The sequence below is a fragment of the Miscanthus floridulus genome, chromosome 9, assembly GCF_019320115.1.
Source record: "Miscanthus floridulus cultivar M001 chromosome 9, ASM1932011v1, whole genome shotgun sequence".
NCBI classification, from domain to species: domain Eukaryota; kingdom Viridiplantae; phylum Streptophyta; class Magnoliopsida; order Poales; family Poaceae; genus Miscanthus; species Miscanthus floridulus.
The window spans coordinates 89626845-89653441 of record NC_089588.1 but is presented as its reverse complement, the minus strand read 5'-3'; the positions used below and the strand labels follow the sequence as shown (position 1 = coordinate 89653441).

At 53.8% G+C, this 26597-nt stretch overlaps 3 pseudogenes; 2 read left to right on the top strand and 1 right to left on the bottom strand.

The window, feature by feature from the left end:
- The first annotated feature begins 5193 nt into the window (after positions 1–5193).
- Positions 5194–7754, top strand: LOC136483929 (WPP domain-interacting protein 1-like; annotated as a pseudogene).
- Positions 7755–7862: 108 nt separating this feature from the next.
- Positions 7863–17135, bottom strand: LOC136483931 (uncharacterized WD repeat-containing protein C2A9.03-like; annotated as a pseudogene).
- Positions 17136–17561: 426 nt separating this feature from the next.
- On the top strand, positions 17562–18828 carry LOC136483930 (scarecrow-like protein 3; annotated as a pseudogene).
- Positions 18829–26597: the final 7769 nt, after the last annotated feature.

Sequence of the window (26597 nt, the reverse complement as noted above, 5' to 3'; positions counted from 1 at the left end):
CCCGTTAGCGAGCTCACCGAGCTAGTCTTTGAGCCCGAGCGATCGGGATAGACGACGAAACTCAGCCCCTCCAGTTGTGAGGAACCAGATGGGGTAGCGCAAAACAACTCACATCGACCCCCACGAAGGTCCGACAAGGCTCGGGGGCTCAAATGCCAAAAACCTTGGGACCGCGACTCCGAACTCGCGTCGACACGATCTATGACATCCGGCTACGGCTTGGGACCGCGACTCTGAACTCGCGTAACAAACTTCACTTCCGACAAAGACCCTGGGACCACGACCCCAAACTCGCATCGATAGGATCTATGACATCCGGCTGCGGCCTGGGACCGCGACTCCAAACTCGCATAACGGCTTCACTACTGACTGCACTCCAAAAAACCCTGGCCAGGGATCACAACTCCGAACTCGCATAAAAACTAACTGAACTAACTGTCTCGGCTGCCCAGGCCGCACCAACATCAGGACCCACAGGCTCCGTCTCATCCATCTCTGGAACTAACCAATCTCCGCGCCTAAAAACGCCTCGGCTGCAGATCGACGCCGTGGATTAACAAAAATCCATCTCAGACTAAAAAACACGCACACACGCTCCAAACACCCCCCAGCCGGTTCTGCCCGAACCACCCAGGGGCTCGGGGGATACACCCACGGGTGCGCTCGTGCGCACCCGCCGGCAAGACAAAAAATCCCCCGGACGATTCGGCTCAAATCGCCCGGGGGCTCAGGGGCTCCTGCCGGGTTCATAAACCCGGGGTCCCTCAGGGACCGGCTTCCACGCCCAGACTCGGCCCAGGAAAAACAACATGTAGTTCATGGGCCGGCCCAAGAGCCTAAAACACAACGGGCCGGAAGGGCAGTCTTGTCGCCGACCGCAAGGTCTACCCAAAAGAACAAGCGCCCGCTCATCAACTTCTTTGGCCCACCTCTTCGACTGGAGCACTCGCTTCAGGCACCAGCCGCCTCCAAGCGGTCTCTCCAATCGGAAGGCATGGCCCAAAACGCTGCTTCCTACTCCGACCCCGTGACTCCGACCCCACGACCGGGGCTCGTGGGAACCCTGCTCACCGCTCTTCTCCGATCGGCGCACTCAGAGCCGACTGGAGCCATTCGACTGGGGGCACCCCGTTCAGAGGGCACCGGAAGACGTGCGGAGAAAGGCAAGGCAGGCTCACAAGTCAAAACCACTATACCAGGGACCATACCCTGCACGAAATAGTACTCTGCAGCCACCCTGACACAAACAGTAATGTAGGCGCCGACATCTCCCCCTACGGTATTATAGGGGCCGCTAAAAACTCCCATACGGTAAGCCCCCTGCGTGTCTCTGGACATCGATCGCAGTATGGGCACCAGGATTTACCGTACCGGATGAACATAGCGCGGCTCCTCACATGCCACTAGGCATCAAATAATATTTACAGGTATCGGCGTCCGCATCCGACATTCTACGGCGATCCAGTCTTCATCAGCGTGGGCAACAAGGCTTAGAAACATCCGTACTCTCTCTCATCTGTAAAGCCATCCCCTTTATCTATAAAAGGGGATGCGCTCTCTCCAACAAGGGGACGGATTCAAGAAGACCATAGTTCCTCAGATCGACATCAACACCCCACAACCACAGAACCACTAAGTTCCGACCGCAACCCTTCTGGTCGGAGCCAACCGAATCTCTTGTAAACCACATCTCTCTTCATCTCGTTTGTAACCCCACAGCAAATTTCGAGCACCTGGGCTCAGGAATAAAGTCGTCGACCGACCCCGACTGGACGTAAGGCACGTTGCCCAAACCAGTATAGATCATGTGTCATTGAGTGCTAGGCCACCTCCGATCACAACGTACAATAAAACTACAAATATTTATTAGTTGGTCATTTTCTGCACCGACAGGCTCGATTCAGAATCCGTCACCGGGTAGGACTTAGGCTGTCTTCAATGGGATACCCATTGCAAAATCCACATTCAAAATAGGTCTCCAACATAATATCTATAGCCTTCAATAGAGTACTTATATGGAAGACCCATTTTAGGTGTTAGGGGAGGCATAACCCAAATCTAAGTATCCTCTCTCCTGGAGATCCATTTGCTGAAAAGATTGTCTTTTAAGTCTTCTTGTTGGAGAAGTTAAAAATAGATATTGAATCTTTTATCTGTAACGCTACCTTAAAGATAAATAGATCTTGTATTTTGATCGTGGTTGTTGAAGATAATCTTACGAGCAATAGATTGCGATGCGGCATCAGGTAGGCTCGGCGTCGCACTGGACTAGCTAGTACAGGAGTACGACCAAGCAGAGCGACAGGCAACAAGCCAGTAGCACGGCAAGTCGCCGTCGCAGACCGACCGGCACTGCAAGCTGTTAGGAGGGACGGGACGGAACGGGACGCAACCGCAACGCAGCAAATCCGGTAGTACGTACTACACGCACACGCTACTACGTACCCCGTGAGTGCGGCGGCGAGGCCATGATTGGCAGGCAGGCAGCCGGTTGCGAGGCGGCCGCGACGGCGAGCGTGCGTGCGTGCTGGGAATCCCAACCAGAGATGGGCGGCACGGCTTGCGAGGAGATAAGCCTCGGGAACAGAAGCAGTCAGGCAAAGGCATGGACGGGCGCGGTGAGCATGGTATGCATGGCTCCGGGCGGCAGGCCATGCGTGCGTGCGTGTCATCTCGGCCGTGCTTCTCCGCGGCCGCGCCCGCCGGCAGCCCGGCACGCGGGGGTGCGTCAGGCAGACGTGGAAAGGAGGGAGGAGGTGGGACTTGCGTTGAAGCGAAGCTGCGATGGAGCGACGACAGGCAGGCGCGTTGGACGTGCTTCGTCCACCGGGGGAAAAGAATGAGCGCGTCTTTCGTCGTCGTCGATCGGATAGAGACATGCATACTCACACACAGGATAACATAACATAACACTAAACATAGCGTGCCACTCACTTGAGGTGAGGATAATTTAGGCCTTGTTTAGATCAAGTATGTAAAACTTTAGGGTGTCACGTCGAATATTATATAGAATGTTGAATGAGGTGTTTGGATACTAATAAAAAATAAATTACAGAATCCGCCAGTAAACCGAATTTATTAAGTTTAATTAATTCATCATTAGCACATATGTTACTGTAGCACTTTATTGTCAAATCATGGACTAATTAGGCTTAAAAGATTCGTCTCGAATGTATATGCAACATCTAGGTCTACTTTTGCAACATAGAGACAGAACACTTGCAACATTCGTCTGCATCTGCTTGCTGCTTGGACGAATGGAGGCTCATTGACACGGAGCTCGATGTCGGCATAGAGCTCGAAGCCGTGGAGTGACGCGGAGGTCACCGGTGTGGAGCTCGTCAGTGCCACGGACCTCGGCAGGGGCAATAGCAGGCGGATGGAGCATGACCGCAACAGGAGGCGCGAGTCTAGGAGCGAGCTAGCGAGCGCCTAGCACGTCGGGCGTGCCGTGCGTGGTGTGGGCGGGCGGCGAGGGCATGAGCGGGGGCGGCGCGGGCAAGGACGGGTCCTTCCCGCAAGTAGAGTGAGCGGGTGACGCGGGCGGGGCAGTGGGGATGAGTGCGGGGTCTGTCCGGATGGACACACTGTAAGGAGCGTTTCCGTTTTGTGAATGATAGGGAAAACACGTAGCTTTTGCTCACTTTTGTGAATATATATCATAGGCAGCAACACATGTAATGATATGAACACGTAGCACCAAAACAATGTTGGATGCATTGGGCCCCTTACTATGGACCAAAACTTTGTCATGGATGTAATAGGCTACCACCAAAACCTGTTATGGATGCTTTGGCCACAATCTGGATCAATGCTATGGACGCAACAGTTGATGAATGATAACGGATAGCCTTACTGGCACTAAATGTATGGTCAATTCTGCATTTGGACAAATGCATTCCATCGATTAAGTTCAAAAGATTCGTTACATACTTCCATATATACATAGAAGGGCAGATGGTTCACCCTACAACATATGTTACATAATTCCTTACTTAATGGTGCAGATGGTTTAGCCACTCTTAACAATTGCATATATGTTAGACACTAAAACTAGTAAAAAAAAACTACAACCAAGCATTTCATCAACACTACAATCTCCCTAGCAATTCCTACCAACATTTCCAGCTTTTTAACTCTATCTTCTTTAGCTTGTTCTGAAAAAATGAACTTCTCAGCGAAATTGGTTGTTCAACGTCAGCCTTCTTCTCCTGACCAACTGTTGTGTTGAACACTAGAATATAAAGGGAGGATCTAACTTGAAGTCAATCAAATATTTCTCGTAATCTTCTTCTCAGTGGCAAAAGGGACAACCACCGCCATCTCTCTACATCCAATTGCAACGGGGATCGAGATAACCGAGAAAGAAAATGAAACAACCGAGCTCTCAATGTAATCACAGTGCGACTAGGACAGATGTAGAAGTTGCGGTCATAGTTCTCCTTCGTCTTTGCCTTCAATGCATTTACCGTCCAGCACTTGCGCTTGCTGCAGAGAACAAGAGGAAGTTCAATCCTTTTACTCCTTCGGCTTGGACCTAACACACTGTTGCCCCCATCCATTAATGACCTTGGATAGGAGGTTGGAGTCACCGCCGCCAACAGCCCTCAGTCGCGGCCAAGAAAAGGGGAAATGAATGGGAATTAGGGTTCCATCCGTCGCCACCATGAAGCTGAGCACATGTGTGGGGAGAAAAAAGGGAAGAGAAACGGGAGAGCGTTTTTCCCAAATAAAAAAGGTGCCGGACCTAGCTCGCGCCACCGTGGAAGGCCGTCAGCAAGCGGGTCTAGGCTGAGTCCTTTTGGACGCGTGTCGTAGCCAGAGCCAAGTTCATGTATCTAGATGGATATTTTAGAAGTTTTTTTAGAAAAGTGGATATTTTAGAAGTTTGTGGACCTATTTAACACTCGTTGCCAAGTTTGATAGCCGACAATGCATTTTCACTCTAGTATTCTACGTGTGACCAAACAAATGGGCTTCGTCCAGAAGAAGAGCCCAGATTTGTCCTCACATCTCGTCAGTCTATCCTGCGCACTTGCAATTCTATTGGCAAATCCAAAATAGCAAAAAAAAAAGAGAAATGCTAAATGACACTCGGTGTTCCTCTCCCTCTCTAACACTTGATTTCTCTCCCTCTCATTCTTCTCTATCTCCAACCTCTCCCCCTCTTCTTCTCCAACTCTGACGGGCTTAAAAGAGGCTCGGGAGGGAAGGCAGGCTGACTAGGTAGTAGAGACGGCGGGACTACGAGAGGGCGGCTGTCACGGTTTCGATGGCTAGGAGGCGGCCGTACCAAGTCGGGGCAGGGGCACCCATGACCATGACGGTGGCAAGGGAGTGGGAGACCTTACCGTACAGCGGCGACACGGTGGACGGTAGACGGCGGTGACACATCGTCCTTGAGGAAGAAGAAGCTGAGAAAAAAATAAATGTTTTCGGTCTAATACTCGAGTGCCCGTAGACAAACTATCAAATAATTTCCTCGTTTCCCCTCTCTTCTCGTCGTCTCGACGTTGCTGTTCCGCTGGCGCCCCCGGTCCCACACGCCCCCAATAGCTCCTGTCCCCCCTACCCGCCGTCGCGGTTGGCCTGCTCCTCTCCTCCGATGCCCAGCGTGAACGCCGTGGCAAACGGCCCCGCCGAGTCCCCGGGGGCGGTGGCTGCTCCCAAGATCAAGACTTTCCCCTCCCCGTCCCCCGCGGCGGCCGCCACCAAGGGCCGCGGCCTCCGTCGCTGGCGGCGTATCCGGCGGGACCAGGAACGACCGAGGGACCGCACTGGCGGCTGGGGCGGGGCCGGGGGCGAGGGCGACGAGCAGCTCCACAAGCGCTGGCTGCCCCTCGCCGCCGCCGGCGCGCCCAAGGGGAAGCACGACGCGTCCGCCGCCTCCGAGAGCTCCACCGCCTCCGTCGAGTCCCTCCGCCGTCGGGCCCGGGTCCGGGCCTCGGCTTCTCCGTCGGCGCAGGCAACAGCGAGTACGGGAGCAGCAGATCCTCCACGGCCGCGAGCGCGCCGCGCGTGCCGCTCCCGCGCTGCGACCACGCCTCGGTGGTGCTCTTCCCGCGTGAGCGGGAGCGGGACAGGCCGCGCCGCCGCTTCCATTTCCACCGCGGCTGACTGCTCGCGGTCCAGCGTCGAGTCTGACCGCCGCAGCTCCAACGCCGTGAAGGCCCGGCAGCAGCTGGGTGCCGCCGGCCTCAATGGCGTTCGCAGGATCTTCTCTGGTTGCTGTGGCCACGGTGACGAGGAGCAGCTGAGCCAGGAGGTCCGATCTACGGGTCGCTGCAGAGGGAATGGCAGTAGTGTGGTGGGCAGATCGGTCCGGTCAAGTGCTGGTGAGGAGAGTGTTGGGAACGGTGGCAATGGAAGGATGTATTGGGGTGCTGATCCTTGCAATGAGTCGATTTTGGTACTTCACAGAGCACAGGAAGCGCTGGAGAATGGTATATGCTCAAATTGTCTATGCTTATTTCCATGAGATGAGATATATGCAATTTCAGAACCTTATGATTCTTTCGCAAACCAAACCCTGCTATTCAAACTCCACTCTCTAGTATGTGTGAAGTGTCTGTCTAATCGAAGTTATTTTAAGATGTAGTTTGTCTGTCTGTATCTGTGAGGATCCGTAAGTCCACATTGCCACATATTTCTCTATGCTTCAGAGTGGCAAATCAGGATTTACCAGCTACTTAGCTTAGTTTGCTCAGTTTCCTGGAACGCTGCACTGTGTAGTGGTCATCTGTTGGAGGGATATTTCAATAAAATGCTGCACTACATACTGCACTTATATGTTTTTCCCCTTAAATTCCATTTCATTTCATTTGCTAACACCAGCAGCGTGTTTACATTTCATATGTAGTGGGTTGAAATAGTATTATCCTCTACATATTACTCTATCAAAATAGTCATTTGCATTTCTCCTATGCATATTGCAGAGATAGAAAAAATCACGGCGATCGGGAAAGAGCCAAGTGATGAGTTAGATGTCCATGACAATGAATGGAGTGGGTCAGTCCATGTCGAGGAACCTAATGAAGACTTAATGGTAAAGATAAAACATCTTGAGTCCAGGTTGGAAGAAGCATTAGCCTTGATCAAGCAGAAGGCTTCAAGAATATATGAACTTGAGGCAATTCGCAGTCAAGTGCAACCAGGGAAAACCACTATGTTGTCGCAGTGTCAACTTGATCAACTCTACCAGGAGAGGATGGAGTCAGAGATTCAAGTGCATCATCCTGACTAGAGCTTATCAAGCCTCAGCAACTCTGGCTGAGGATCAAATGGCTCTATACCAAACGCAAAAGTCTCTATCTGAAGATTACAAGCTGCTTGGACTTAAACTCCGACACACTAAAAGCAGAGCAATGGCGATAGAGGACAAGGCAGAGAAGCTACAACTGCAGTGCAAAGAGCTGTCAAATAGTTCAGAAGTGTTGCAGCTTCGATATAAGGCGAGTAGGGTTTCACTCTTTTGTTTTGTTCAGTTTTTACTGCTGTGTATTGCTATGGCAACCTATCTTATGCGGCTCTCACCCTCGTCTACCAAGGTTGTACCTACTTGAGATTGTATGAGAGTGTATCTGGAAACCCTTATACGAGAGTATACTGGGAAACCTTTGTGTAAACACGCCTGTGAAAGTTCCCTTGTAACTTGTGTTCATGAGTTAGCCTCGTACTCATAATATCTCAGTCTGTAAGATCAATATGCTGCTACATCTTGGTTCTTCATATGCCTATATTTAAGCAGGTCAAAATTCTTGCACATGTGACATGTCAAGTGCGCTGGTGCCTGGTATTGTCACTGAACCTGAGCATATCTGCTGGTTTTGACGAACCTGAGCAATGGTCTTGTAAGAGATGACGAACTGGATCTAAAGCTAAAACTTGTGTGAAACCACTGATCAAGTAACACTTTATATACAACAACGTTACAAGCAGCAGCACAAATCTCTGAAAAGATGGCTTGCTGAATACCTACAGCTTGTTCAGCAAAAGTAAACGCACCATTCTCCAGTTTCTTCACAGCAACACCTATGAAAATATACACAATTTTCTTGTTTCTACAACCTGTGATGTCGACCTCACAGGTCTCTACCAGCACTATGTCACAGTGGCGAATCAAGGTACGAGTAGAACCGTCGCCGATTGAACTGGAGGAGGCAGCTGAATACGCGATCATGCACACCAACAAAGAGAGCTTCAGTGTCAGGACTGAACGATATGCCTGCAATCTCACCAAAGAAATCCAGTTCCTGCTTCCTGCTATACCCACTCTCGACATCAAAGATGTGGATGAAATCCGCGGGTTCAGTCATCGCCATGAACTTCCCATCGGATGTGTAGCGAATCTGTTAGTCGCTGAATTCTTACTCTTGGTATTAGCAGAATTCTTACTCTCATCGAGAGAGGATGACACTAGGACTTGGGGCAATTTTCTGGTTTATTTCCAAATGTCATACCCACCTGAGGAGTTGGCAATACATATTTATAGACTGCTAGCCAGCCAAGCATATGTCAAGATGCTAGTCTAAGATGCTAATATGATGTCCTAATATGCTGTCCTCTAAGATGTTGTCCTAAGATGCTGTCCTAGCTAAAGACCAGCTGCAAGAATGTTGTCCTCTCAGTCAAGATGCTGCTGCAGCCAACCCCACAAAGACCAGCTGCAGCCAGCCCCACAAATACTGCCAACAGAGACTTATCCCATCATTCTCCCCCTAAGTCTTGTGCGTCGTCTTGTGGGAAAGTTGAACCATCCCGGTCCTGGAGCAGAGCTCAAGGAACTTGATCCTCCCAAGGGGCTTGGTGAGTAGGTCCGCAAGCTGGTCCTTGGTGTTGATGTAGCTCGCCTTGATGCTCCCTTCCTCCAAACAGCCTCGGATGAAGTGGTACCTCACTCGGATGTGCTTGCTGCGTTCATGGAACACGGGGTTCTTTGCCAGGGCCAGAGCGGACTTGCTGTCCACCCTGAGCTCCACCGCTCTAGTGTCTCTGCCGAGGAGATCACCGAGCAGTCGAGCGAGCCAGAACGCCTGAGTCGAAGAGGTGGAGGCCGCTATGTACTCGGCCTCGCAGCTGGACAGGGCCACCACCTGCTGCTTGACCGACTGCCAGCTAACGAGGCACTTGCCGAGGAAGAAGAGGATCTCACTCGTGCTCTTGCTGGTGTCGATGTCGCCGGCGTGGTCGCTGTCGCTGTACCCGACGAAGTGTGCCGCCCCAGGGCACCTAGGGTAGTAGAGGCCATGATCGAGAGTCCCCACAACGTAACGGATGATCCTCTTCACAGCCTGCTGGTGCTCCGTCGTCGGTCGCTGCATGAACCGACTAACATAACCGACGGAGAATGCCAAGTCCGGCCGTGTGTGGGCGAGGTAGCGAAGGCTCCCCACAAGACGCCGGTACTGCGTAGCGTCCACCTCCTCCGTCGTGCTGTCGCGGCTCAGCTTCAGCCTCTCCTCCATCGGAGTGAGAGCTGGGTTGCAGTCGGTGAGCCCAGCTAGCTCAACGACGCGCTTGGCGTAGGCGTTCTGTCGAAGCGTGATCCCGGAGTCATCCTGGTGCACCTCGATTCCCAGGTAGAAGGAGAGAGGCCCCAGGTCACTCATCTGGAAGGTGGCCTTCATCTCTTCCTTGAATGCCGCCACCTCCGCATCCTTGGTGCCGGTGATCACCAAGTCGTCGACGTAGACACCCACTAGCAGAGCATTTCCTCCACTACCCCCGTCGGTAGATGGCCGCCTCGTGCGGGCTTTGCTCGAAGCCCATCCCCATTAGCGTGGAATCCAACTTGGCATTACACGCCCTCGGTGCCTGCCGCGAGCCATAGAGGGCCTTGCGCAGGCGGAGCACCTTGCCCTCCTTGCCGGGGATCGCAAATCCCGGCGACTAGTGCACGTAGACCTCTTCCTTCAAGTCGCCGTTAAGGAACGTCAACTTGACGTCCATGTGATGAACACGCCAGCCCTCCTAGGCAGCTAGCGCAAGGAGGAGTCGCACGGACTCCATCTGTGCCACGGGAGCAAAGGTGTCGTCGAAGTTGACCCCCTCCTGCTGCACGAAACCTCGTGCCACCAAGCGAGCCTTGTGCTTGATGATGGCGCCGGCTTCATCCCTCTTTAGCTTGTACACCCACTTAAGGGTGATTGCGCGGTGACCACGAGGAAGGTCAGCAAGCTCCCAGGTGCGGTTCTTCTCGACCGCATCCATCTCCAACTGCATCGCGGCGCGCCATGCCGCGTGTCTCTCGGCCTCTGCAAATGACCGAGGCTCGCCGTCGTCACACGCAAGGTGCAACTGCGCCTCCAGGTCGTGAGGCACCGGTCCCGGCACCGGCTGGTCATCAAGAAGGTTCTCCATCGTACGGTACTGCAATGACTCGCCATGGTGGTACGCGTCGATGCGCTCCTCGTGGTGAGAGAGCGGAGTAGCGAGCTCAACCGGGTTGTGCTCGACACGAGCTGGTGTTGTAGTAGACGTGCCCGGAGAGGTGCCTGTCGGTGCTGGAGTGCGTGGCGATGCCGGCTATGGTGGAGCCGGCGAAGGACTCATCGCAGCCGAGGTCCTGGCTGGAGAGCGTGGTGCTGTCGGACTAGCAGGCGCCGGGTCGGTGGAGGCTCGGGGACTGGGGTAGACGCGCTCACCGAAGAAGAGCTGCCTACTCCCCCAGCTCCCTCGAAGTGGACGTACTCGACAGTGAAGTCGTCGTACGTCGGAGCCGAGCCGTCGTCCACTGCCTTGTCCCATGCCCATCCTCGCCCTTCGTTGAACACAACGTCGCGTGCTGTGCGCACACGCTGTGTCTTCGGGTCGAGGATGCGGTAGGCCTTCGAGCCCTCTGCGTAGCCGATGAACACTCCCAGAGTGCTCCTGTCATCGAGCTTGCTGATGTGGCCAAGCTCCTTGGCAAACGCGAGGCAGCCGAAGACCTGCAAGTGGGAGACCACTGGCTTGCGCCCATGCCAAGCCTCGTACGGCGTCCTGCCGTCAAGCGCCTTGGTAGGTGAGCGGTTGAGGATGTAGACGGCCGACACCACCGCCTCTCCCTAGAAGACAACCGGCATCTCCCTCTGCTTGAGAAGGGCCCGAGCCATCCCCACAACCGCCTGGTTGCGCCGCTCGACGACGTCGTTCTGCTGTGGGCTGTACGGCGTGGAGTAGTGGCGCTAAATGCCCTCATCAGCGCAGTACGACGCGAATTCAGCCACCGTTGTCGGTGCGCAGCGCGCGCAGCTTGCGGCCGCACTCCGCCTCCGCAGCAGCCTGTGAGCGCCTGATGGCGTTCGCAGCCTCTCTCTTGCTGCCGAGGACCATCACCCACATGTAGCAGGAGAAGTCGTCGATGAGCAGCAGGAAGTAGCGTCGTCCTCCCGATGTGGCCGGTGTCACCGGGCCACACAAGTCCCCGTGCATAAGCTCGAGCCTCTCCTTGGCTCGAAAGCTCGCCCGCTGGGGAAAGGGGAGTTGCCTCTGCTTCGTCAACACGCAGACGTCGCAGAGCTGCTCCACATGGTCGAGACACGGTAGGCCTCGCACCATCTCCGTGGCACTGAGCCGCTTCAGGGCCTCGAAGTGAAGGTGCCCGAAACGCTCGTGCCACTGCCACGCCTCGTCGTCCCGACGAGCAGCGAGACAGAGGGGTTGTGCCACCTGCACGTTAAGGACGCAGAGTCGATTTGCGCTTCTGGATACCTTGGCGAGAAGGCGGCGACGGCGATCCCAAATCCTCATGACTCCATCCTCAACCACCATGCGCGAACCGTTCTCATCCAGCTGTCCCAAGCTGATGATGGAGTTCCTCAACGCGGAGATGTAGTAGACTCCGGTGAGCAGCCTGTGCTCACCAGACACGGTGGTGAAGATGACGAAGCCGACGCCCTTGATCTCCACGCCGGAGGCATCCCCAAACTTGACGGAGCCTCGGACGCTAGAGTCAAGCTCGGTGAAGAACTCCCGTCGACCGGTCATGTGATGGGTGGCGCCGGTGTCGAGGCACCACCCGTCAGTCTTGTCGTTGCTAGAGCTGTCACCGAGGAGGGCGTGTGCTTTTGGCTCGTCAAGGTGGAGGAGAGCCGCTGTGGTCGGTGCCGCTGGAGGTAGCTCGATTGTTGCATGTGCCATGAACAGAGCCGGCTCCTCCTCCTCTACCTGTGCGACGTGGGCCTGGCCGCGTCGTGGCTGTCGACAGTCCTTGGCTCAATGGCCAAGCTGGCCGCAGTTGCGGCAGGCGTCGTCTCGTGTCGGCTTGTGCCTGCCGGTGGCGCCGCCCTAGGCGCCTCCGCGGGCATCGCCCTCGGCACGTCCTCGCACCCCGGCCTAGGCGTCTCTGCGTGGCTTGCCACGCTTGCGGCCGCCTGTCGCGGAAGAAGGCCCCCCTTCTTCCAGTCATCTTGGCTGGCAAGCTACTGCTCCCGAGTGAGAAGGAGCTTCCCGCCAGTGGTGATGGGCCCCGAGAGGGATTGTGGCTCATCGCTGTCGACGATCTTGAGGCGACCTATCGCCTCCTTGATCGACATCATGGAGAGATCCAGCAGAGACTCGATTGAGCGAGCCATCTGCTTGTACTTCTCGGGGACGTAGCGGAAGAGCTTTTCGACAGCTCTCTCCTCGTCGTAGGTGTCATCGCCGAACTGCACAATCTTCTGCAACAGAGTGTTGAGACGGAGAGCGAAGTCATCAACGTCCTCACCTGGCTTGAAGCCCAGGTTCTCCCACTCCTTGCGAAGTGCCTGTAGTGTGGACTTACGGGCGCGGTAGCTGCCGATGCGTGCCGCAGCGATGGCGTCCCAAGCCTCCTTGGCAGTCCCCTTGTTGGTAAGCGAGAACTGCATCTCGGGCGGGACTACAGCGATGAGGGCATCCAGCACCCGTCGATCCTGGTCGTAGTCGACGTCGCCGTACCGGACTGCCTCCCACATGTGCCGCACCTAGAGCTTTACCCTCATCATCGTAGCCCACTCGACATAGTTGGTCTTGGTGAGGGTAGGCCACCCACCGCCGGGGCCGACGTCCCTGACAACAGCCTGGAAACCATGGTAACCATGGTACCGATCCGGGGAGAGAGAGCCACGCTGCCTGTGAAGGTCGCGCTCTCCATCGACCCGTCCGCCACCGTTGCCGTGCGCACCTCCTCCAGGAACGCCACCGCCGTGCGCGCCTCCTCTAGGAGCGCCGCCGACGTGTCCGCGCCTGTCTGGGCTGCCGCGCTCGTGGGCGTGCGCGGCTCCTCCAGGAGCGCCACCGCCGTGTGCGCCTCCTCTAGGAGCGCCGCCAGCGCGTCTGCGCCTGTCTGGGCTGTCGCCACGCTCGTGGGCGTGCGCGGCTGCCCTAGGAGCGCCACCGCCGTGCGCGCCTCCTCCAGGAGCGCCGCCAGCGCGTCCGCGCCTGTCTGGGCTGCCGCCACGCTCGTGGGCGTGCGCGGCTGCCCACTGCGCCGCCCGCGCTCGCGCTGCCTCCCTCTCTAGCAGCTCGAGGTCCGCGTCGGCGGTGTCGTCAGCGGAAATGGAGCTGCCGATGCTGCCGCGCAGAGCCTCGACCTCCGCTGCCGCCGCACGCGCTGCATCCACCGCCGCCGCCGCTTCCGCCTCCGCTCTGGCTGCTGCCAGCTCCGCCGCTGCCAGCCTCGACGCCCTTGCCGCCACCGCAGCGGTCTCTGCCGCCACTCGCTCGCGTTCCTCTGCCGCGGCAAGTTCGGCCTCCTGCCAACGCCGCGTGCTCGAGCGACCGAGCGCTGAGACTGCCCTGCGGACATGACGCGCTACCGGGGGGCTGCTGCGTGGGGAGAGGGCTGATTCGGATGAGCTGCGCAGAGGGAGAGGAGTGAACAGGAGCGGCCGGAGGAGCTGCTGCTACCAACAGCTGGGGCTATTGTGGGGCTGGGAGAGAAGATGAGCAAGAGATGCTCAGGCTACAGGATAATACGGCTTTGATACCAGTTGTTAGTCGCTGAATTCTTACTCTTTGTAGTAGCAGAATTCTTACTCTCATCGAGAGAGGATGACACTAGGAGTTGGGGCAATTTTCTGGTTTATTTCCAAATGTCATACCCACCTGAGCGGTTAGGGATACATATTTATAGGCTGCTAGCCAGCCAAGCATATGTTAAGATGCTAGTCTAAGATGCTAATATGTTGTCCTTATATGCTGTCCTCTAAGATGCTGTCCTCGCTAAAGACCAGCTGCAAGGATGTTGTCCTCTCAGTCAAGATGCTGCTGCAGCCAGCCCCACAAGGACTGCCAACAGAGACTTATCCCATCAGAATCGACCTGATGGCTCCAATGTTGCCACCCAATACAGCAACTGATTTGGAGAGATTGCGGATGTCCCAGACCCTGCATGTCTTGTCTTGGTGCCAGCGGCGAATGTTCGGCCATCTGGATTCCATGCAGATGCAAAGGAGTAATCCAAATGGCCATGGAGTTCGTGAACCGTCTACGAGAAACAAACAGATGCAAGCTTGTATATATGAATTATGCATTTATTAATAAAATCAGTGACTGTACACTGCGTACCACTTACCTTTCCTGAATTAGCATCAATCAGAAGTCCATCAGGATTGTCCCCCACAATAGCAGCAAGTTTACCATCAGGGCTCAATGATGTATGCTGCAGAAAATTAATCAGGGGCCAAAACAGGATTCAGTACTGTGTTTCTGTCCTCATTTAAGACACTTTTGACAAATCATTGAGCATTGACTTCAGCAGCTAGAATTAAATAGAAAAATGGAAAATTCAACAAGCTATGCAACATATCCAGCATTAAAAATAGACAGTTAAAGAATATACTGCAGACTTACATTCACGGGCCAAGCAAAACGGAAGTTATTGCATATTTGAAATCTTTCCATGTCAAAGTCTCTAAGTCCACAATCATTATTTGACGCCAGGAAGTGCAGAGAACCACTGCAAAGAAATGGACAAGAAACATCGTTATATTGAGATTCATGCATTTCAATTCCTCATAAGCAAAATAATCGATTTGATTGCCTGCGAAAAATAAAGTACCTAGGTTTCCCAAATATCTCCAAAGAATTAGTAATACCATTGTCATCATGTGTTGACTTGCAGCAGTAGCTTACTCCTTGACGATCCAGAAACTTCATTCCCCAGGCAAACAAATAAGCATCAAACCCTGATTGCAAAATCTTCTAGAAGGCAAAAATAGGAAAAGACATTGAGGATGAAAAATATCACCTTGCATATTATTTCCCCATGAAACCCACCAATACCAAGCAAGTTATGCTTCACTGCCAAAGTACTAACTGGAGTCTGATAAAATCCCTCGTAGTAATTCCCATGGTGCTTCTGAAGTCAAAGCACAAAGAACATAAGGCTGTGTTACCATAAATCAAATAGACAAGGCTCTGGAAGAAAAATGAAAAGTTGAAATGAACATTTGGAAAGTGATATGTACCTCACATGGTGTGACATGTCCTTGAAGATCAATGACTTCTTGCTTTTTACAAGTCAGTGCTGACTAATGAAGCACAGAAAAGTTTGACATAAGATACACATGGTGCCTTGTCGTTGCCCATACTAAATTTCTCAACTGCAAAACAGGGATGGAACGAGCTTAACAAATTTGCAGGACCTGAGAAGGCAACTAATACCATCAGAGCATCTGACTGTTTGGTATAACATACGTACAGAGCTACAAGGCCCTACATTGTACTTGCTTAAAAATAGAGCAGCTGGCTCCCAAAATTATGAAATAGAAATGTTAATTCATTTTTGAGAATAGTTCATTCTGAATGTCTGTTCCTGTGTTAGGATACCACAATTGCAATTTAACTGAGTTGCCGCTGTCCAGCTACGCAAATGTCGAGGGGAATCAGAAAAGGCTAAACTCTTGGTGGTATTACTTAAAGAGCGTTTCAGTTTACTAGTTACTCAAGATAAGTAGCCTCCTCTTTCTAGTCAGACATGAGAAACATGCCAAGCAATTAACAATCTTCTAGAATAATTCAACTTCAACACGTGATTGACAAACCTTCAAGAAAGAAAGAAAAAGAGAGAGCAGATAAACTGTCTCAATTATGACGTCTAACAATCTTCTAAAACTAACATTTGGAACGAGAAACGCTCGAAACCATGGCTCACCTGGAAATGAAGGATGGTCGATTTCACCGACCTTGTGTTGTGCTGAAACGCATAGTAGAGCTGGCCTTTCTCTGCAGGCATGCATTCCTGCACCAATATCGCCACATAAAATTTTACTTGGCCTAACGAGATACTCAACTCAACCAGGTAATTAGTCTGAAAATGCCATGCCTTCTCTGAAATCCTTCCTGAATTAGGTACGTTCTCAAAGTTGGCATACCGCTGCAACCTGGACTGCCTGTACTTGTCTCTTATAGTCGCCATCATGTCCCAGGGGATCCCTTGTATATCCTTCCCCTTCTTCACATCTATAGCCGTGATATGTTCAGTCGCTTTACTAGTCTACAAACACAAAATTGCCTTTTCTGTTAGACCATACCAATTTTTTCTAACTGCATCCTCAAAAGCTAGTGACAGCAACGATAGAGACTAAATTAAGCAAAACTCTGCATTGAACTAGATAAGCATTTATCATCAGTTCAGAGCCAGCTCCACATATACAGTATAATTTATGCAAAATTAAGGCATGGGAACTTCATCACTTAGGAGATTGACGATGAACAAAGAAATAAAAAAACAGGGCTCAAAAAAACCAAAGCAGGAGCATTTCAGAGCAAAATCTCGTGTCTCGACTCTCAAGAACAAAGAACAGAGCAGCGGGCGGGTACACTTACAGATTGGTCCAACTCATCGTCCTCGTAGTCGGAGTCATCCATTCGAACGCCGTGGCGGTCTCCTTCTTCCGGATGAACTCCGGCGAGGTAGTCGTCGTGCTGCGACATGGCCCATAAGAAAGCCCCCCAAAAGAAAGACGAATTTGAGGCAAACCAGACCAGATTTTGCTCGAAATCACTGAAAATTTTGCTGCAAGTACGCTGCGCCTTGATGATTCAGTGTCCAGCGAAGGAGCAAGCCTGGATTTATTGTTGAGATCTGGTTCTGGAAATTTTTTTGGGAGCAACCGGAACTGAACACGGCGTCGCTTCTAGTACGGTGCTGCTTGCATTCTAATAAAAATAAGGGGAAATTGGCTGACGGACACAGTGATGGTCATTCGCCGGTGGACATCTAAAATGAAGCTGTATGCTAGAAGACACTATGATTTGTTGTAATTATGCTATAGGACACCACGGGCCGGTTTTCATCTGTTGAGGAGAGAGAAAAATTCAGCTCTGAACCACGTTGAGGTCTGGTTGAACCAGCTAATAACCGACCCGAACCTGGTCGGTTAACCGGCTCGTCTCCATCTGTCTCAGTCCTTGCCGCACATGCATCCAATTTCTGCCTCGTCGGCTTCTGCAACCCATGACAAGGTCACCACCTAGGAACGTATGAAATGGAGACCCTGCAGCAGGCTTGCATTGCAACATTTGTCGCTATACCAAGATCCAAGCCCAACAATGGCGTGCTCGATCGCCTTCATATCCAGCACAGCGATCCATTGACCAGAAGCCCCGTCCGTCCGTCCAAAGCTGAAAGCTTGGTGAGGATTTCGATCGCTCAGCGGTCTGGACATGGAGATGTTCCAGGAGGACACGCTGTCGTTGGCGATGTCGTCGCCGGCGTCGTCGCTGTACACGCCGTCGCCGCACGGGCATGGCGGGCTCAGGTCGTCATGGGTGCAGGAGCTGAGCCACGACCAACAGGGCCTGCGCCTCATCAACCTGCTGTACGAGTGCGCAGCGGAGGTGGCGGCGGGCGCCTTCGACCGCGCCAACTTCTACCTGGACCAGATCACGCAGTTGGGACGCGCCGCACACGCTGCAGCGGCTCGCCGCCGTCTTCGCCGACGCACTGGCGCGAAAGCTGCTGAACCTGGTCCCCGGCCTGTCACGGGCGCTGCTGTCCACGGGGGGCAACTCCGCGGAGGCGCACCTGGTGCCCGCCGCGCGGCGGCACCTCTTCGACGTGCTGCCGTTCATGAAGCTGGCGTACCTGACCACCAACCACGCCATCCTGGAGGCGATGAAGGGCGAGAGGTTCGTGCACGTCGTCGACCTCTCCGGCCTCGCCGCCAACCCGGTGCAGTGGATCGCGCTCTTCCACGCCTTCCGCGGCCGCCGTGGGGGGCCACCGCACCTCCGCGTCACGGCCGTGCACGACGGCAGGGAGTTCTTGGCCAACATGGCCGCCGTGCTCGTCAAGGAGGCAGAGGCGTTCGACATCCCGTTCCAGTTCAGCGGCGTGGAGGCGAGGCTGGAGGAGCTGGACATCGACGCGCTCCGGCACGTCCTCCGCGTGCGGTCCGACGAGGCGCTGGCCGTCAGCGTGGTCGGGCAGCTGCACCACCTCCTGGCGGTCGATGACGCCGGTGGCAGGAGCAGGCATGTCCCGGGCAGCAGCTGCCTGACCCTGTGCAGATCATCGCGCGGTCCAGCCCAAGCAACTTCAGCGAGCTGCTGGAGCGGGAGATCAACACGCGGCTGCAGCTGAGCCCGGACTCATCGGCAGTGCTCTCCATGTCGCCGCAGTCGTCATCACTGTCGCCGGCTCAGCAGCAGCAGAGGGAAAAGGCAAAGCAGGGCAGCTTCCTGCGCGCGGTGCGGGCGCTGTCGCCGAAGATCATGGTGGTGGCGGAGCCAGAGGCGAACCACAACGCGGCGACGTTCCTGGAGCGGTTCGAGGAGGCGCTCAACTACTACGCGTCGCTGTTCGACTGCCTGGAGCGCGCGTCGGCGGCGCAGGCGTACCGGTGCGCGGGGGAGCGGGGTCGAGCCGGTTGACCAGGCTCGGGTCGGTTACTAGCTGGTGCAAGACCTAAATGTGGCTCAGGGGCACCGGATGTTCAAACTGAATTTTTCTCTCTCCTCAACCGGTGGAAACTGCCCCGCGGTGTCCTCTGGCATAATTACAATAAACCAGAGTGTCCTCTAGCATACAACTCTACTTTGGGTGTCCGCCAGCAAACGACCGCCACTGTGGGTGTCCGCCAGCCAATTTTCCCTAAAAAGAAAATGGAAGATAGCCCTTTACACTTTGACCCAGCTGAAATTATTTATTTATGTGATGCACCTCCGCTCATAGAAACATGTCTTATAGACTATCTCCAACAACACCACCTAAAATATAAGACTCATTCGACCTATGGGTAGCGCTATAGGCAAATGGTTCAATACTCATTCAGCATCTTCTCCAATAACAGGACCCAAAACAGAATCATTTCTGCAAATAGGTTTCCAGGAGAAAGGAGGCTCATATTTGGGTTGTGGCTCTCAGACAATCTAAAATGGGTCTCTCGTATAGATACTCTACTGGATGCTGTTTTGGGGTTTCTTGCTACCTATTTTGGGTTTGGGTGTCCATATAGGTCTCTTGTTGAAAACAGTCTTAGGATAGTATATCTGGTCAACAAATCTTAAAACAACAAGCATCAATAGCTTTTAATATTCTAATTTGGACACGTACAAGATATATTGGTATATTTTCAGTCAAAATACTTGCAAAACTTATAAATTGAATGATTTAAGAGTATATTATAGAACATATCAGTAATCAAAAGATATGCATAGAAGGTCATGCAAAGTCAAATGTAACATGCCATCATGAAAAGAATGTAATTGTAGTATATTTGCAGTCAAAATACTTGCAGATCTTATAAATTGAATGATTTAAGAGTATATTATAGAAGATATAAATAATCAAAAGACATGCATAGAAGATAATGCAAAGTCAAATGTAAAATGTCATCATGAAAAGAATGTAATTGTAGTATAGTACTTGGTCAAACTATTTTAAGCTTGATTAAATCTATACAAAAAGGTATCATTCTAATTATTATTAGATTCATAAGAAGATGTATTTTTATAGTATATCTATTTTGTGTTATAAGTAAGTACTAATACTCTTCTTATAAACTTAGTTAAACTTTGGAAAATATATTGCTTTTGGGTATATAGTGTTCATTAAAAAAGCCAGAGAGAGAGAGGAAATGGTCGAGAGATGAAAGTACACATAAAAGGAACGTCACTCACCTGGAGCAACTCCAAGTGCCTCTTTATATTTTCGTATTGATAGGAATAAAGATTTTTACTGACAAAATCCCTTCCAACACTTTTTAAATTCTATCTCTATCCTCTATTATTGATTGAGAGCAGGGTGATTCTATATAGTGGGAATAAGATATAGAAAAGGTGTGTAGAGAAAAATACAGAAGCGGTTTTTATTAAGTAACTCTAAGAGTCTATTTATATCTTTCCTTATTTATAGGATATGACTAGAGATTTTGGTGAAAACAAAATGCCCTTCAACGGTTTCTTGAGTTAGATCTCCAAAACAATGAATTCTAAGTTTATCTCCATAAATTAAATTTAGTTATAGCAATAAATTGTTCTATTTAGAACAAACAAAGTGAAGGAAGGGTTATTATGTTGTTTGTTTGTGTACAAAGCAAGGACAGCTCTAGCATCGGAGTGGGATGGACTCTAGGCCTCCCCCCAAAATAAATTTGTATCTGTGGAACGGCGTCCTTTAATCAAAATTCTAAACTCGAGGTGGACCTAGACATCATCAAGCAGGGACGTCGTTGCAGATAGATGGATGTAGAAGTGGGTTCCCAGAAAATACGCGAAACATACAAACATTTGACCGTCATGCTTATCTTATCCAGTACAGGTTGCGTTGCGTCAGTTAACAAGGGGCCATGGCCCATGGAAATGGGCCCGTCAGGTCTGGTTCGGCGCTCGCGCGCCGCCACATGGATGGTGCTGCTGCTGCCACCCCCAGAATTCGCCGCGCACTGTTTTGTTTCTTTCCTTTCTTTTTTTTATTAGATTTTTTTCAACTATATTTTTTCTTTTCTTTTTCTTAGCACGTTTGAGATTCAAATTGAGCCAACAGATTTTAAATTTAACAAGTCATCGCGGACACCTCACTATATACTTACACTATATTTATGTACCACTGAAAAGACGTTGCCACTATAACCTACAATAATTTTAGGTAGTGTTTGGATGTAGATATTGGAGCTCAGACATTGGAATTGGAATCAGGTTTCCTCAATACTGTTGTTTGGATGCATGTGGGATTGAGATTTGGCATTGAAGACCCAGTTCCTTGGTATTGAACTATAACTGAAAGGGGAATATCCCAATACAGAGCCTGACCCCTCCGTATTGAGTGGAATCGGACCCGACTGCCTCTTCACCGTGCGCGAGCCCCCTCTTCTTCGTGGCCGGCGAGCGCCCTCTTCCCCTCGGCAGCGGGCCAGTGCCCTCTTCCCCGTCGGCAACGGGCGAGCCGCGGCGTGAGTGGCTTCTTCCCCGTCGCCGGCGGCCAGCGCCCCTCTTCTCCGTGGCCGGCGAGCGCCCTCTTCCCTTCGGCGGTGGGCGAGCGGCGGCACGAGCGCCCTCTTCCCCGTCGCCGCGGCCAGCGCCCCTCTTCACCGTGGCCGGCGAGCTTCTCTTCCTCTTCCCCATGCCCAGGGAGCTCCTCTTCCTCTTCTCCATGGCTGCTTTGGTATTGAACCCAATTCAATTCCAGCTCCCCCAATATCTACATCCAAACAGACCCTTTGGAAAGTTCGAGTATAGTGTGAAGATGCCATCCTATTCATTTTTTTCTTTATGAGAAGACGTGTTATGTGCAGTTGGCCTCACATTATTGATTATTCAGAGGACTGCTACAACAATACTCACATTATTGATTATTTAGAGGATTGTTACAAATATGCATTGTAAGCATTGATCGACGACTTGTGCTCCTTGTCGGGTATCATAAAAAGGGGATCCCATAAGCAAGAACCGAAAAAATCACTTAGACCTTGTAAATATCGAAGCCAAGAGACAACCACCGGCAAACCCCCACCTTATTCGAGGCCCGGCTGGATCGCCCGGCCCACCTTGAACAGTATCCGGGCTCACCCGAAGCGGGCTCGACCTAGGACGAAACCACGAGGCCTCGGACGAGGTACCGATTCTCCGCCTCGCCCGAGGCCCCGCGCCACAAGGCCTCGGACGAGGTACCGATTCTCCGACTCGCTCGAGGCCCCGCGCTACAAGGCCTCGGACGAGGTACTGATTCTCCGATTCGCTCGAGGCCCCACGCTACAAGGCCTCGGATGAGGTATCGATTCTCCGACTCGCCCGAGGCCCGGCGCCGCAAGGCCTCGGACGAGGTACCGATTCTCCGCCTCGCCCGAGGCCTCGCGCCACAAGGCCTCGAATGAGGTACCGATTCTCTGATTCGCCCGAGGCCCCGCGCCGCAAGGCCTCGGACGAGGTACCGATTCTCCGACTCGCCCGAGGCCCCACGCTGCAAGGCCTCGGACGAGGTACCGATTCTCTGCCTCGCCCAAGGCCCCGCGCCACAAGGCCTCGGACGAGGTACCGATTCTCCGATTCGCCCGAGGCCCCGCACCACGAGGCCTTGGACGAGCACTCAGTTATCGACTCGCTCGAGGCCGGCTCGGCAACGACCCCGTCCCCGCCGCCTTGACCGACTTCTCTGACAGGACGTCACATCCAACCAACGCGTCCAACCACTCCCGCAATGTCAGCTGAACGACGACACGATACAGCGGAGTGGCCGACAAGACGGGGGTCACATCGACGCCATGCTGTCCGGGACAGGACGGGGCAGAGATTACCGGCCGCTGTGCTCGGTGCTGTGCTCACGACTAACACCCGTGCTGCACTGTGCTGCGTAACCCCTGCTCCAAGGACAGCGCGGCAGGGAAAGTCAAGTCCAGGTCCCTGTAGCCTCGGAATCGACGTACAAGACCAACTGCTCCCTCCGAGCCTCGGCTATCCGCTTCCGGGCTCCTGTAGACTCGGGACTCGTGCCCGCCGAGCCCCCCACGATGGTCTAGCCTATTGCATCGACTGGGTCTCGGCTCTCTACGTTGTCAGCACTCTAGGACCGGCACATCGCCCGCAGTACGCGCCATGCCCTGCGTCGGGCTGCAGGAGCTCCCACGTCGTGCACAGGGCCTAGCTCCTGTAGCCTCGGAATCAGCGTACCCACGCCATCGCATCAACCCGGCCTCGGCACTCCACGCCGGTCAAACATACAGTGACCAACATGCCTCCAACAGAAGAAGGCACGCATGCCACCATAGGAGCTCCCACGTCGCATAGGATCAGGCGTGATCGGCGCGTCGCTCTAGTGCACCGAGGACAAGGCCGCTCCACCGACCATGCCGCCACAGTGACGAGCTACAGGGCTCGGACATACCGCCTCTGCTCACAAAACGCCACGTAGCAAATACATGTACCGCCCCTGTGCCTCCCTTCGACTATAAAAGGGAGTAACCAGGGCCGCTTCTAGAGAGGAGAGACACATGCAAGCAACGCACAACGCTCTGTAACATGCACGCTTCCTCACTGCAAGAGATCAACATCTCAAGCAACCCATGCCACTCTACGCAGAGACCTGGGACTAGCTCCCTCTCTCGCTCAGCTTGTAAGCCCCTACTACAAGCACCTCGGTGCAAGGAATGCAAGATCGCTCTCTCAAACTGGACGTAGGGCACCTATTGCCTGAACTAGTATAAACCTTGTGTCTCTTTGCATCACCATCCGGGATTAGGGGCATGCAGTACACTTTCACTAGTCGGTTGAGGACCCGCCGGACCAAAACACCGACAGTTGGCGCGCCAGGTAAGGGCCATACTGCGTGTCAGCTTAGTCATCCCAACAAGTTCCGGATGGCAGACCCCGTGCGACCACTGCGTCTTGGCACGGTGATCTGGTTCGAGAGCCTAGAGTTCATGTCTCTAGGATATGAGTACGATATGGTACTCCTCCCACCCAGAGCCCCATCGACCGACAACGACATCATGCACCAGCAGCCCAGGCGCAGGGGGCGCCCGGGCCACCGCTCTCGTCGCGCTCGCCAGGCATGACGCGGGCAGGATCACCCCGACACCGTGCGAGCTCAGGGCGACGCACCGCGCTCCGCCAGTATCCCATGCCTGGCTATTGGTACAGAGTCCCTGGCTGGGGACCTATCTAGCTTAAGCCTAGGCAAGGAAAAGATGTCGGTGGCGCGCAGCAACGCCCCGTCATCAAGCTCTGCCCCGCCACCTCCTGAGAAGTCGACTTCGGCGGAGCGGAACCCGGCGACGACACCATTCCCGTACCCCTTTGGGTTGGGCAATGCCGCCGCCTACGCTTCTGCCTACGCTTCCGCTCACGCAGAGCCCCTAGGATGCCACCAATGTTTTGCCCTCGACCTCATCGCCACAACCTCGACCCACACCCACGCTGACTCCTCAGAGGAGGATGAGGCGTGGGCCAGAGCGGACTTCTCCAGGCTTCATGACCCTAAAGCCATGTGCCGCTTCATGGCCACGAGCGACTACTACTTTGACTACTCCAACTCCGATGACGAAGACACTTACGATCCCACTCGTGAGTGCTTCAACGTCGAGCTCGGGATGTCGAGCGTGGGCGATGAGGATGGAGGGACAGGCAATCGCTCCCTGCCCTACGAGGGGGCAGGCAACGCCGCACCTCCACGCATCGAGCCCCCGGCAGCGTGGAACGAGAACCCCGCCCTCGAGGAACTTCGACGCCTAGACCTGGAGTAGCTCCGTGAGCTTTAGGCCAAGATCGAACAAGACCGACTCCTTCTGCAGCAGCTCCGAGACACTCTCGAGCAAGAGCAGCGGGGTCACGGTGATGGCGGAGCAGCCCAGCGGAGGTGCCCACCGCAGGGCTCGAACAAGACTCGGCTCTGCCTTTGCAGAACCGAGCCTCCCTTGGGGGCTAGAAGGGGGACCCCCCCCTAAGTCCTAGACGCCGTTTTTAGTCGTTTTTCGAAGAAATTTCTATGCCAAACTCTCTCGCGTACTCTGACAAATCGATTGTAAAAAACCTAAGGACCAAAAGTCTGTCTCAAGGCCAAAAGGCTGGCCGAGCCGTGAGATGGCCATGCCTCTAGGCTATGGCAACTCCCTCACCACCTTTTGCCCAAAGGGCAGCTTAGGCTCCGAGGAAGTTTTTTCCAAGAGATATGTTCAAAGATGAGACAGAGGGCAGAGGATCGGAAATACAATAAAAAATGATTAAAAAGCATATACACACAAGTACTTTAAAAGGCCTCGACGGCCACGAGCGTTATGGTACAATGATGTAAGTCCTAATCTATTTACATGGCCCCTTTGGCCCAGGTCAAAACTCAGGGTCGCCAGCGTCGGCGGTCGGCATAGGAGGAACTACCTCCTCTTCGAACAACCTGGCCAGTGCCGTGCCAGGGGCCTCAGTTGCCTCCACCAGCTTCATGACCTCCTCCTCAGCCTTCTCGTCATCATCAGCCACGACGTAACCATTGCTGACGGCCTCGAGGTCGATGCCGGTGTAGTGCGTGGAGACGACGGCCAGGGCGCGCTTGACGCCCGTATGCAGCGCCCCCCGGAGCCGCTCATGAACTCGGCCGCTCAACACAATCAAGCAGCTCCCGAGGGAGCTGCCCGACTCAACCCCCTGACCTCTAGGGCCTCGCAGGTGGTACGGGCGGTGCTCTGCAGCGCGTTGTGCTCCCGGATCTCGGCCTCGAGCACCGCCTGCACTGCGATGGAGGCCTCAGCTGCCCGGGAGGCCTCCTTCTCCAACCCTATGCCAAGGCAGGTGGGATGGGGCTAAGCACGAAAGAAAACAAGCCAAATAGGGGTGCAAGCCTATGAGACTCACCATCAGCCTTCTCCCTCCAGTTTGACCTCAACCCGAGAGGCCTCGGCCGCCCTAGAAGCCCCCTCTCCAGCTCTGCGTCACATCAGGGAGTTAGGGGTCGAACGCAAGAAAAACAAATAGAACAAGGGGCGTGGCTCAACAGGACTCACCCTCGGCCTTTTCCTTCTAGGCTAAGGCCTCGACCCAGGAGGCCTTGGCCACCTTGACAGCCTCCGCTAGGGCACCTTTCGTCAGCCGGTGCGCGCCCTGCTCCGCCTCCAGCTATTCGGCGATGGCCTTGGCAGAGGCCGCCTCTTGTTCAGCCCGGGACCTGAAGGTGTCCCGCTCGCCGGCCACCCGGGTCAGCTCCTCCTCTAGCTCCTAGATCCACGCCGCCAAAGGGGCGGCCTGCTCCCGAGCCGTGGCCGCCTCAGCCTTCATGTCAGCACAGCGAAGGCGGAGGTCCTCCACCTCCGTGTTCCGCGCCAACAGAAGCTCATTAGCGTTGGCAAGCAGGTCCTTCTACTGCCGGAGCTGGTCCCAGATGTCCCTCTCCCGTCGGAGGAACATCGACTTCTTGAGGGACCGGGCCTCGAGCTCCTGGATAGGTAGAACAAACATCAAGCACTGCGAGGAAAACTTGGGAAAAAGACGGCACAACACGAGAAAGGAAAGCGCGTACCTAGGCAACGTCGGGTAGGTTGTTAGCCACGATGGATAGCGCTGTCCGCAGCGACTGCTCCGCTAGCTGGCAGAATTGCTCGAGGGAGCCCCAATGCCCCCCCTCATCCGCATCCTCGAGGGCGAATAGAGGCTCCCCCTTAGGGTCATCCCGGCTCTGTCACAAGACACGCGGGCTATCCCACCCGCGGGGCTCGGGTCATACCCGG